The sequence below is a fragment of the Oncorhynchus masou genome, chromosome 30, assembly GCF_036934945.1.
Source record: "Oncorhynchus masou masou isolate Uvic2021 chromosome 30, UVic_Omas_1.1, whole genome shotgun sequence".
Taxonomy (NCBI): domain Eukaryota; kingdom Metazoa; phylum Chordata; class Actinopteri; order Salmoniformes; family Salmonidae; genus Oncorhynchus; species Oncorhynchus masou.
In genome coordinates, this window is record NC_088241.1 from 4,853,672 (window position 1) to 4,867,585 (window position 13,914).

The window sequence follows — 13,914 nt, forward strand, 5'->3', positions numbered from 1 at the left end:
GAAATTAAACATTAACCCCAAAAATAAACTATTCTTCAAATAACACTGACATAATTTTTTGTGTACTTAAACATTGTTTTGAAGAAATACTTATTTTCTGAACTGTGGTGATTGGTCTGAATTAAACTAAGCAGCATAAAGACTAGACTTGGTCTTTTGTTCAATATTATGAAACATGTCCTTTCACACTAAATACTTTATTTGAATCCACAAATAATATTACACCAAGAAGGATTAAAACATTCAAGGTCTTGGATACATGGTTTATGTTTGGGGCAAACAAAACACGAGTACCAGTCTTCATATTTTAATAACCTAAAACAATATACACTGCAGTTACTTAGTTTTGGCTTAAATCAACTCAAAGGCAAGACTTAAATGGCTGTCTAGTAATGGTCAACAACCAACTTGACAGAGCTTGAAGAATTTAAATAATGTGCAAGTTTTGTACAGTCCAGGTGTGCTGTTAGACCCAGAAAGGTTCACAGCTGTCATCACTGACAAAGGTGATTCTAACATGTATTGACTCAGGGGTTTGAATACTTATCTAAATGAGATTTAATTTAATACATTTGCAAAAAAATGTATAAAATGTGTAGATGGGTGAGACTTATTTCGTCATCCATTTTGAATTCAGGCTGTAACACAAAGTGGAGTAAGTCGAGGTGTATGAATGCTTTCTGAAGGCACTCTACACACAGACCTACAAAAAAGCAGTGGGGTGCTCATATTTGCAGTAGTCAACAATAAATTATAAACTGGGTGGTTCGAGCCCTGAAAGCTGATTGGCTGACAGCCATGGTATATCAGACCGTATACCATGGGTATGACATTTTTTTTTTTTACTGCTATAACTACGTTGGTAATTAGTTTATAATGGCAATAAGGCACCTCGGGAATTTGTGATTATATGGCCAATATACCATGGCTAAGGGCTGTGTTCAGGCACTGTGTGTCACACATAAGAACATCCCTTAGCCGTGGTGTATGGCCAATATACTACACCTCAGGCGTTATTGCTCAAATCTACAGTACCATTCAAAGGTTGGACACATCTACTCAAGTTATTTTTTGCTATTTTCAACATTGAATTATAGTGGAGATATCAAAACTATGAAATAACACGCATGGAATCATGTAACAAGTGTTAAATCCAAAATATATTTTAGATTCTTCAAAAGTAGACAGCATTGCACACTCTTGGGATACTCTCAACTGGCTTCATCTGGAATGCTTTTCCAACAGTCTTCCCTCAAAAACCTGGGGTATACCAACAAAGCCAAAACACAGGGTTATTGGAGGGTAAATTATTATTTAATGTAAACAGGCAATAAACATCATTTCATGCATCTCCTTCAACTCGCAAAAGGAAACGGTATACCAAGATCATTAGAGACAGTGATAAATCAACATTTTGTAACAGAGGACAATTACTGTGAAAGTGGGTGTTCATCTGAATCAGTGAAAGCTCTTCCCTTAAATCTGACTTGACTAGTCAAATAAAGGTTCAAAAATAAAAAATGAGAGAGAGGGATTAGACGGAGATGTCATAAACGAGACCCGTAAGTATCGGAGCCAACTGTTTCCATTGTTTCGGTCAGCTCCATTCATTGGGAGTTCAATTTGGCTTCCAATGCTGATATACTTCCTGGATAATCTTCAATTTGATGACTTCACTGTCTAATCCTTCTTAATCTCATTCAAGCTGTGCAACCAGAAAGTTTGGGGACAACCCAAAGGCAAAAATACAATCTGTTTTCCATTTGAATCATTGATTAATTTATTATGTAACTTAAATCAGGCAAAATGTGACTGATCCATGTTCAAATTGTATTGTAAAAAAACATTAAGAAATGAAGTCTTAATAGATTTCCCATCCACTGTGTCATTGTCTTGTGTCTGATCAGGGTCTTCCAGTAAATGTCCTTAATGGAGGTGATTTTGACAGCAAATTAAAATCATTGATAAGGAAAAAGGGATCATAAATTGCAACCGATGAAAGCTACATTGCTCAGGAGAAGGGAATATTAACGTAATCATTTGCTCATTCTCCATTAGTCGCAATGTGACTGGTAATACAAAAAGTTAATAACATTTCAATGGAGCTTCCACACACGTACATTACTCCGACTAAAACTCACCCAGGTAAGTAGATCATCTAAGTTTAGAGTTGATCATGAGGTTGAAGCCAGAGGATTTATTTTGGTGAGTTCAAGACTACTTACAAAGTCACAAAATCTGAACCCAAATTCAATATCGCATCAAAAACTATTTATAGTAATAGGTTATTCAAATATTCATTGATACTAATAAATTCTGATTAAATAACCCTGAAACATTTATCAATAAAATCTATTTCTAAAGCACTTTTTACGTCAGCTGATGTCACAAAGTGCTATGCCACAAGCAGAACAGTTGAAACTGGAGCAGCAGCACGACCAGGTGGACAGCCAGGAGTCATCAGGCCAGGTAGTCCTGAGGCATGCTTCTAGGGCTCAGGTCCTCTTGAGAGAGGAGTGAAAGAGAGACTAAGAAATTAATGACTGAAAGTAGCCTATACCATTTTATGTGCCCAAGGACCTCCACTCAGGCAAACCGGCAACCCAGGGATCCCCATCATACTGTATATTTTGACCTCCCCACAGTTCATTGGAAGAGGAAGTATACACTTGAACAGCCATATAGCTAGTAGGGTAAAGTAGAAAATGTTGCTTTTGTGAAGCAAATTTTCTGCAATTCTACACATTTTCTCATTGAGCAGAGAGAAAATGTTGCAGTTTTAAAGATAATTTCCTGCAATTCTATGCATTCTGCCACGGCTAATGCTGTGTTCCTCTGCTCAAGCATAACACAATCAAGAAGCATGTGCCCTGAATGCCTGTTTTTTGTATTTCTGATTCGCCCTGACCGTGGAGCTTTCATTGGGTTGTTCCTTCTCAAAGATGGTATTATTCAAAATATATTAAGTTCAATATTGTTTCTGAATTCTTTCTATCTGGTTTTGGTCGTTTAAGTTGACAAACTGTTTTTCCATCCAGAAAATTACCATTTAAAAACGTCCCACCTATGAATTTTACAGAATAACCACCACAACAGAAAAAGGCTCCCCTTGTAATTAGCCCCAATGACTAATTTCTTCCAAACTAAAAGGATAGTTTGAGATTTTGGCAATGAGGCTATTTATTTACTTCTCCAGAGTTGGATGAACAGGAACAGCTAGCATGCTAATTGTTCCTGTAGACTTCCAGCTATAACACTAGTTGACTCATAAAATTACCTCGAAATCAAATAGGTCAAATTAAATTTGTCACATACACATTCAGCAGATGTTATTGCAGATGTAGCGAAATGCTTGTGTTTCTAGCTCCAACAGTGCAGTCAAATCTAACAAGTAATATCTAACAATACCCACAATCTAAAGTAAAGGAATGGAATTAAGAATATAGAAATATTTGGACGAGCAATGTCAGAGCAGCATAGACTAAGGTACAGTAGAATAGGATAGAATACAGTATATACGCACACACACGAGATGAGTAATGCAAAACGTCAAACAATATTAAAGTGACTAGTATTTCAATTATAAAAGTGACCAGTGATTTCAAGTCTATGTATATAGGGCAGCAGCCTCTAATGTGCTAGTGATGGCTATTTAACAGTCTGATGGCCTTGAGACAGAACAACTCTGTCTCTTGGTCCCAGCTTTGATGCACCTGCACTGGCCTACTCTTCTGGATGATAGCGGGGTGAAAAGGCAGTGGCTTGGGTGGTTGTTGTCCTTGATGATCTTTTTGGCCTTCCTGTGGCATCGGGTGCTGTAGGTGGCCTGGAGGGCAGGTAGTTTGACCCCGGTGATGCGTTGGGCAGACCTCACCACCCTGACTTTTGTTAGACTTCTTCTTCGCTTGTGCTGTACAGTTTATGATCATTGCAATAAATAATACTAAGTCCACCCTTTTAACATGTAGCATTTTACTATCCCTTGGTTGATGAGAAGCCTTCACTGGTCTTGGTGGCTCTACTACCATTGCGTATTCCCCGCCACTCGTTCCTTCCAATTTTGTCAACACCTCCAGACAGGAGACTGGACACTCCTTACCCTTGCCACCTCATTCTCCAAGAATTCAGGCACATGTTCACCGCCACATTTGCAGCATTTCCCTTCATCTGGTACACGATATTCTTGCCTTCTGCACACACTTGACAGATCTTTTACATTCATGACACTTAAGAGGCTTGTGCACAAAAGCTCTTCAGGGTATCTCATGAATCCTAACTTTATATGAGAAGGGAGAGACTCTTCATCAAAGAACAGTAGCATGGATGAAGTGAACTTCTTTTCTCCGTCCACCATACAGGTCAATCGGCGTGCAACAACTCCATCGATGTCTTCCGTTATATCTTATGCCTTTATTTCTGGCTCCACCCAATAAATAACCCCCTTGATAGGCTCCCTGCTACGAAAATCCATGCAGGAAACATTCCAATGATATATTTTTGAGTCTTCACACCAGTAGCGATTTTAGCACGTAAATCTTAGTGAAGCAAAAATTATTTTTAAAGTGGGTGCATGCCAGTAAAGCAACTACACAACAACACTGAACAATACATGAATTACCCTATAACGGTGACAAACGGTGCCCACAAACTGTTAGGGCCTACATAAAGCTGTCCCAAAAGCAGAGTCCCAACACTATACCACTGTTACACCTGGCTTTCAGCAGAGCTTTGTAGGGCAGTGAAACAGTTAATTCAGCCTCATTTAGTGCCTTTAAAGAAACAAGCGCCATCACTACTATCAGTAGCACTGTCAGAGCTGTACAAAACAATTTAGTAAACAAGCACACACCGGCCAGGAACAATGTGTTTACAATACCACGTTGATGAAAATAGACCAAATGATTAGGGTGAGGCACATGGGCTACTAACAGCTTACTACACAGCATACACTTAGTATTACTTTCTTAGCTACAAGATAGATATCTCTCTGGCATCCTACAGTACATAATTTATGAAGCAGCGTAAGACATTTTTGGACTCACTTGTTGTGATATGCTTGAACGGGAAAGTGGCGCGGCTGTCCTTGTGGACAAATTTTGTCATCAAAGAGAAAGATGACAGATTTACAATTCTGAGTTGAATGACCTTTCAAAATATATTTTCCCAGTTTGAGCTGTTTATTCCCGACTTCCCAGCTACAACGCTTGCAGTTAGGCACTGTCACCAATTCCTTACAAACCACTCATTGTTGAATTTGCGATCTCCAAATTGTTGTGTAATGTTTATGTCTGATGGCCGATGAGCACCGATATGTTTTATCTATATTTCTCTTCATTATTTCACAATTAAGATTGTGAAAGTAAGATGTTGATATAATCAGTCCAATCAAAGATACTGTACCGACTAACCAGTGTCCCCGCACATTGGCTGAAATGTTGGATGTCTACCCTTTCTAAGGACTTAAGCTTGGCTATTGCGTAAGGACCCCATGAGTGACAAAACACTGAGTCAATCACGGCACAATGCTCCTTCCTATCTTCTGCCGTCCAGCCCCGCCACCACAGAAAGCACTGAGCTCGGCTGAAACACCTGCATTTTGGAGTTGCCTTACTCAAAAAAACAAGACCATGGCTGCATTCCAAACACTTAAAAGACATACCCTATACCCCAGCCCTCAAATTAAGAGGGAAGTTCTGATGAGGTATCATGACGTCTGACGAGTACACTTGCAGGGAAAAGGGCGAGGGAGGAAGGAATGATTTTTAAATGGACCGTCTCTGTCAGGAAATTCATCAGCTGTTCATCCCGCAATGATTGTGTTTTCAGCCACCGGTAGCTGGTGGGTGCTTTATATGATTGCATGTCTACTCATATTAACTACATCATTATTAATATACACCTACTGTATGATAGCTTGCAAATTAATTTGCTAACTAACATTAGCCTGCTTAGCTACTTCTGAAGGAGGAAAATGTTTTATTTCTACAATTTCCAAAAGCTAACCAAACAAAAACTTGTGTTTGTGCATTAGTAGCACAATTTCTAACTTAATTTACATTCGTTTTTACTTACACTTGTTCGTTGACTCCATATTGACGTTGAGGTTAAGTTCAGGCTTAAGTTTAGGTTAAGTTTACAAATTGAATTATGGGGCTTTTCAGGCTCCGAAGTGAACATAATTGTACACTCGCAAAATCCATTAAAAAATGAGGGCTGAGGGGCTTACGTTGCAAACTTCCATTGCTTGGTGGCTAATCATTTGGACCAAAGACAAACAAAGCATCTGGGATTCCCCCAAGAGCCGAGGGCTGTCTACTTTGCGTTTGAACCACAGCCCAAGTTTGTATGCAGCTTTATTAACTCAATATATATATTTTTACATAGTTTCAAACTCACATGTGACACGTATTAATTAATGCCAAAATAACATGCAAAACAGGCAAGCCCCCCCAAAAAAACATTTATACATTTGTTGCTAAAAATGTTGGTCTCAGAGCCCCACCTGCCCTGAATGACGGGTCGCCACTGTTTAACACACGCTTCTTCTGCTCCGCAGACATAAACAAAAATAAGACCACTTCTTGTGACTCTCACCGACTCCACACTTTCTTCCAACACATTCCAGATTTTCCTGGAGACATTGAACGGATTTCCCAAGTAGCATTCATCCAAAACCCTGACTCGGACCAAAAACGAGTTGAGTGGTTCCCTATTTTCCAACTTAGCTTTACTTTTCTTGTTTACCTTTTTCTTCTCCACTGTAACCCACTCATTCTCACTTTCTGTACTATTAGCTTCACTCGACTCACTTGTAGTGTCAAACAAAACCCCAGTTTCCTCCATCTTCCGACAGTAATTCTCCCCGTTCATTGAACAACAAAAGGTTGCTAACCCTCTTTTAGGATTTGACAAATTAGGTAAATATTACCATACCAATAAAGTTTGATTGGTTAATTACGGGCCCAGTGTTGTAAGCAATGTGTGTACAATTCTCCATCCGACCAAATTTTGGGCACCCAGCTCAATGCCGGGAGGCGGCCCGGTTCAAAACGAAGGCAATCACACGGGGCGGGTTCACACGGGGCGCAGGCCAGGGGAATTTATAGAATCCCCTTAAAGCAAAATCGTCCCACGGCTGAATGTAATTGGGGACGTCTGCCATAGGATATATAATCATTAATGACTGAGCACGCTCTTTCCAGAGACGCAGGAAAAACAAGCCGGCTCAGGGTAAGATAAGCAAACAATACAAACAACTTGAAACAATCAAAGTGTACACGTGTAATTGGTCCAATAAAGAAACAACAAAGAACATAGCAAATGGCGTAAATTGTTAATTTATGGTAACTGGCGATTGTACTATTGAAATGAAAAACCAATATAATGCTGTCTTGCTATTCAATCACATCTGGTGTAGTCATCTATGTGAATATGGGAAGACCTGCGCATGAAAACTTTGTTAAATTCAGTGCTTAATTGGTAAATTGGTAGGTGCCGGAACAAAAAGTGAGCGCGAGAAGGGGGTGACCTGGGGAATTCTGAGGTACCGGAACGCATGAAGAATATCACTTTTATAATAAAGCATTTTATGCATATCATCGCGTTGCAGCCTGTTCTCAGACTTTACGTAGTAAAAGTAAATCCGGAACACTCAGTTTAGTATGATTCAGTATGGTTACTTAAGACAAATTTAAGCATGGTGGTTGGTCAGGGTGGGTGTATAAGGCAAATGTCTAGCAACCCAATGGTGATGAGTTTGAAACAACATTGACTAATAACAATTTTTCAACTACTGGCTACTTTTTAGCTACTTTGCAACAACTTAGCATGTTCGTTAACACATCCCCTAACCCTTTTAGTGAACCCTTTTAGCTAACCTTAACCCCTTAGCTCCTAAACGTCACGTCTCGTCTAGCTAAGGTTATCAAGCTATATGACATTAGCTGCCTACCTCCTATCTAGAATTGTAACATTTGAATACTTTTGCAAATTTGTAACATATGAATTTTAATTTGTAATGTTTCATACAAAATGGGTGGATGTTCTCAAATTAATTCATACTGTATGAAATGTGATTTATCCTCCTAAATGGAGTGTTATGGATTTAAGTATAGAATAATACAAAATGTTCTGAGAACAGATTGTACATGTGTATAGGGGCATAGAGTAGAACTTCACACACGGGGTAACTTTCTTTGTAGCCTAGGGTCTGGGAAAAATGTGGCCTTTTATATAAATACATTTAATGCAATTCTGCATAATTTTACATGACTGACTCTGGCAGAATCTTTAATAGTGCACAAATGATCGCAATGACAGGCTACTTTAACACTGACAAACTGATTCTGGGCTCAATAAAAGACACCTTGTCTTGAATCCATCAATAGCCTTGGCCTAGGTGTGTGGAGATACATATATTGTAGGCTACAATATGAGGACGACGTTAGTCTAGAGATGGTGTTTTGGCACAACATGTCGGACATCCCCGGGCAAGAGTACTGCGCATCATTCGGCAAGTCAGTGACACTAAAAATAGTTACCAGTGTCACTGACTCACCCAATGATGGGCAGTACTCTCGCCGGAGATGTCCGACATGTTCCTGCCAAAAGGCCATCTCTCTCGTTTTTACATTGTACAACAATATTTGGAAGCTGATCAAATATGTTTTGGTAGCCAACCTGTCTTTTCCTGTGATTGTATATGAAATATTGGGAATGGCCTGTATGGAAGAATTGCCAATGAGGCAACTCAAATTAACTTTGATATATTTTTATTATAATATTCACATTGGGAAAAGTGAAGATAAAAAATGAAATTCTGGGAGAGGTACTGAATCTGGCTAAAAAAACTCCCAACGAAAGTCTAAAACAGGGAGGTGCCAGCCGGCTAAAATTAAGCACGGGATAATTAGATTGGTTACTTCTCCACGGGAGACAAACTGTTTACTGAAACTGTATTACGTGACATAATCACAGGTAGATTGACACCCAGAGAGAATAAAACCCAACGATAACTAAAATGGGCTTCATGCTGTGGTGATTGCGTAACGGAGGACGGCACCATCACACAGTACATGTGGTTTGAGCTGGCGTGAGATTTTAGTTCTGTGTTGCCGAGTTGACTGCTAATCTGCTGTGCTTTGTGTTCCTGGTTGATGCTTTGCAAACAAGGATCTGTTCTTTGCAAGTATCAATAAATGTTAGGTGTATTTGTCCAGGTGACCATCTGTAACATCTTACTTGTTACTACTACAACTGAACCAGCTACTACCACACCTGTACCCAGCATCATGCTCCTTGTCAGACTGACTGCGTTCACCCCTGAGGGCCCACGTGTTGACGATCAGTGTGGCGGATGTTTTGTAAGCTTCCCTTACCACCTGCGTTGGCCTGTCAAGAAGAGCAGGATCCAGTTGCAGAGGGAGGTGTTTAGTCCCAGGGTCTTTAGCTTGGTGATGAGCTTTGAGGGCAATCTGGTGTTGAATGCTTAGCTGTAGTCAATGAATAGCAGTCTCACATAGGTGTTCCTTTTGTCCAGGTGGGAAAGGGCAGTGTGGAGTGCAATCGAGATTGCATCATCTATGGACCTGTTTGTGCGGTATGGGTCTTGGGTTTCTGGGATAAGGGTGTTCAGCCTTTCAAAGCACTTCATGGCTACAGATGTGAGTGCTATGGGTCGATAGTCATTTAGGCAGGTTAACTTAGTGTTCTTGGGCACTATGGTAGTCTGCTTGAAACATGTTGGTATTACAGATTCAGTCAGGGACATGTTGAAAATGTGAGTGAAGACATTTGCAAGTTGGTCAGCGCATGCTCGGAATACTCGTCCTGGTAATCCGTCTGGCCTTGTGAATGTTGACCTGTTTAAAGGTCTTACTCGCATCGGCTGCGGAGAGTGTGATCACAGTCATCCGGAACAGCTGATGCTCTCATGCATGTTTAAGTGTTACTTTCCTCGACGCGAGCATAGAAGTAATTTAGCTCAACTAGTAGGCTTGTCACTGGGCAGTTCTTGGCTGTGCTTCCCTTTGTAGTCTGTAAACGTTTGCAAGCCCTGCTACATCCGACGGGCGTCAGAGCCGGTGTAGTACGATTTGATCTTAGTTCTGTTTTGACGCTTTGCATGTGCTGTTTCGTCGGAGGGCATATCCGACAATCTCGCAGGTGAAGAAGCTGGTTGTGGTGTTCCCGGCTTGGTGGTACACGTGGTTTGCGTTTGTGAGGCCGGTTGGACATATTGCCAAATTCTCTAAAACAGCGTTGGCGGCTGCTTATGGTAGAGAAATGAACATGAAATTCTGTGGCGACAGCTATGGTAGACATTCATGCCAATTGCACGCTCCCTCAACTTGAGACATCTGTGGTATTGTCTTGTGACAAAACTGCACATTTTATTGTTCCCAGTATAATGTGTACCTGCGTTTTATTTTTTGTTCAGTGTATGTGATTGTTTCTCACTCAGCGACGAGAGTGGTCACCTGTGACAATGGAGAAAACGTCCAGTTCCTGATCTGTGGTAAGAACACACACATTCTATCCTGATGGTCTCTCCACAGTGCTGTTTGTTTCTTTACATGTTGATTTTTCTTGCCCTGCTAGATTCTGGGGTGATCTCCATTGAGAGAGCTCTGTATGGAAGGACTGACAGAACCACCTGCAAAGAAGGACGACCTGCCAACCAGCTGACCAACACAGTGTTCACAGACGGGCACCCTGGAGGTCCTCTCACAGAGGTACTCAGTCAGTGTTTATTTGATAAAGACAGGCTGGGATTCAGAGGCACGTTGTTGAAAAGCGCATTGCAGTATCAATGTGCCTTTTTAAAGCCAATTTTCCTGATGTTCACAGTAAACACTGCAAATGTTTGCTTTAAATGTCAAGTGCTGCATGCTTGTTGACACCCCGTTTGATTAAATCCCAGCCATAGCTCATCTTACCTCCTGATATCCCCCAGGTGCAATGGGAAACAGGTGTGTGAAGTGAACACGGAAGTCTTCCGTACTTCTGACCCCTGTGTTGGAATCTACAAATACCTGGATACCACCTACACCTGCATCCCAGCAAGTCAGTCTGTTTCTATGTATATTAATACAAAACACTAAACCAGGCTAATGTCTGCTATGAAAATGTATGTATTTTATTTATGTCTGCCCAGCAGTGGCCAGTGTGGGTTGTAATTCCTGTTTGTTTGTCTTGGCAGCACGCAGCATCACGTGTGAAGGCTCTGATGTTCAACTAGAATGTGGTAAGGCTCTGATGTTCAAGTGGAATGTGGTAATGCTCTGATGTTCAAGTGGAATGTGGTAAGGCTCTGATGTTCAAGTGGGATGTGGTAAGGCTCTGATGTTCAAGTGGGATGTGGTAAGGCTCTGATGTTCAAGTGGGATGTGGTAAGGCTCTGATGTTCAAGTGGAATGTGGTAAGGCTCTGATGTTCAAGTGGAATGTGGTAAGGCTCTGATGTTCAAGTGGAATGTGGTAAGGCTCTGATGTTCAAGTGGAATGTGGTAAGGCTCTGATGTTCAAGTAGAATGTGGTAAGGCTCTGATGTTCAAGTAGAATGTATTCTCCTTTCATATGATGAGATATATATATATATATATATATATATTTATTACTGCTCAAAAAAATAAAGGGAACACTTAAACAACACAATGTAACTCCAAGTCAATCACACTGCTGTGAAATCAAACTGTCCACTTAGGAAGCAACACTGATTGACAAATGTCACATGCTGTTGTGCAAATGGAATAGACAACAGGTGGAAATTATTGGCAATTAACAAGACCCCCAATAAAGGAGTGGTTCTGCAGGTGGTGACCACAGGCCACTTCTCAGTTCCTATGCTACCTGGCTGATGTTTTGGTCACTTTTGAATGCTGGCGGTGCTTTCACTCTAGTGGTAGCATGAGACGGAGTCTACAACCCACACAAGTGGCTCAGGTAGTGCAGCTCATCTAGGATGGGACATCAATGCGAGCTGTGGCAAGAAGGTTTGCTGTGTCTGTCAGCGTAGTGTCCAGAGCAGGGAGGCGCTACCAGGAGACGGGCCAGTACATGAGGAGACGTGGAGGAGGCCGTAGGAGGGCAACAACCCAGCAGCAGGACCGCTACCTCCGCCTTTGTGCAAGGAGGAGCAGGAGGAGCACTGTCAGAGCCCTGCAAAATGACCTCCAGCAGGCCACAAATCTGCATGTGCCTGCTCAAATGGTCATAAACAGACTCCATGAGGGTGGTATGAGGGCCTGACGTCCACAGGTGGGGGCTGTGCTCACAGCCCAACACCGTGCAGGGCATTTGGCAGAGAACACCAAGATTGGAAAATTCGCCACTGGTGCCCTGTGCTCTTCACAGATGACAGCAGGTTCACACTGAGCACGTGACAGAGTCTGGAGACGTCGTGGAGAACGTTCTGCTGCCTGCAACATCCTCCAGCATGGCCGTTTGGCGGTGGGTCAGTCATGGTGTGGGGTGGCATTTCTTTGGGGGGGCCGCACAGCCCTCCATGTGCTCGCATGAGGTAGCCTGACTGCCATTAGGTATCGAGATGAGAACCTCAGACCCCTTGTGAGACCATATGCTGGTGCGGTTGGCCCTGGGTTCCTCCTAATGCAAGACAATGCTAGACCTCATGTGGCTGGGGTGTGTCTGCAGTTCCTGCAAGAGGAAGGCATTGATGCTATGGGCTGGCCCGCCCGTTCCCCAGACCTGAATCCAATTGAGCACATCTGGGACATGTCTCGCTCCATCCACCAACGCCACGTTGCACCACAGACTGTCCAGGAGTTGGCGGATGCTTTAGTCCAGGTCTGGGAGGAGATCCCTCAGGAGACCATCCGCCACCTCATCAGGAGCATGCCCAGGCATTGTAGGGAGGTCAAACAGGAACGTGGAGGCCACACACGCTACTGAGCCTCATTTTGACTTGTTTTAAGGACATTCCATCAAAGTTGGATCCGTCTGTAGTGTGGTTTTCCAGTTTTGAGTGTGATTCCAAATCCAGTTATATAATAGCATAGTAGGACAGTATAATATATAGTTTATATTACCATCACTAGAACACACCAAAGACATCCAGTCTTACCTCTCCTCCTCATCTCCCTCAGATGAAGGGATAATCCAGATCTACAGTGCCAACTATGGCCGCCGTGACCAGCTAGTGTGTTCCTTTAAACGGCCCGCTAACCAACTAGCCAACACCAGCTGCCTCAGCCAATCCATAGCCACCAGTAAGGTGGCAGAGAGGTATTGTACCTGCAGTGTGTACTATTAGAAACGCATGACTGTAGTGTTAACCTGGACTGTAGTGTTAACCTATTTTTTTTTATTTTACCTTTATTTAACTAGTCAGCTAAGAACAAATTCTTATTTTCAATGACGGCCTAGGAACAGTGGGTTAACTGCCTGTTCAGGGGCAGAGTGACAGATTTGTACCTTGTCAGCTCGGGGGTTTGAACTTTGAACTTACAACCTTCCGGTTGCTTGTCCACCGCTCTAACCACTAGGCTACCCTGCCGCCCCTACCCTGCTGTAGTGTTAACCTGGACTGTAGAAACATGACTGTAGTGTTAACCTGTACCTGTCGTTGACACAGGTGTAATGGGAAGAGCCAGTGTGACGTCACGGCGTCCAACTCTCTGTATGGAGATCCCTGTGTAGGGACCTACAAGTACCTGGATGTGGCTTACACCTGTGGCTAAATGTGAGGAACTGATGCATACGGTAATACACACACACACACACACACACACACACACACACACACACACACACACACACACACACACACACACACACACACACACACACACACACGACTGGGTAGTAGAACACTGGGGCTGACCGTTTTTGTCTTGCAGGAGATCTTCTCTGAGGAACAAAGACCAGAGAGACTACTTGGATAACTTCCTCTTCA

At 42.2% G+C, this 13,914-nt stretch overlaps 1 pseudogene; it reads left to right on the forward strand.

The window, feature by feature from the left end:
* The first annotated feature begins 9,290 nt into the window (after nucleotides 1-9,290).
* Nucleotides 9,291-13,914, forward strand: LOC135523009 (L-rhamnose-binding lectin CSL2-like; annotated as a pseudogene).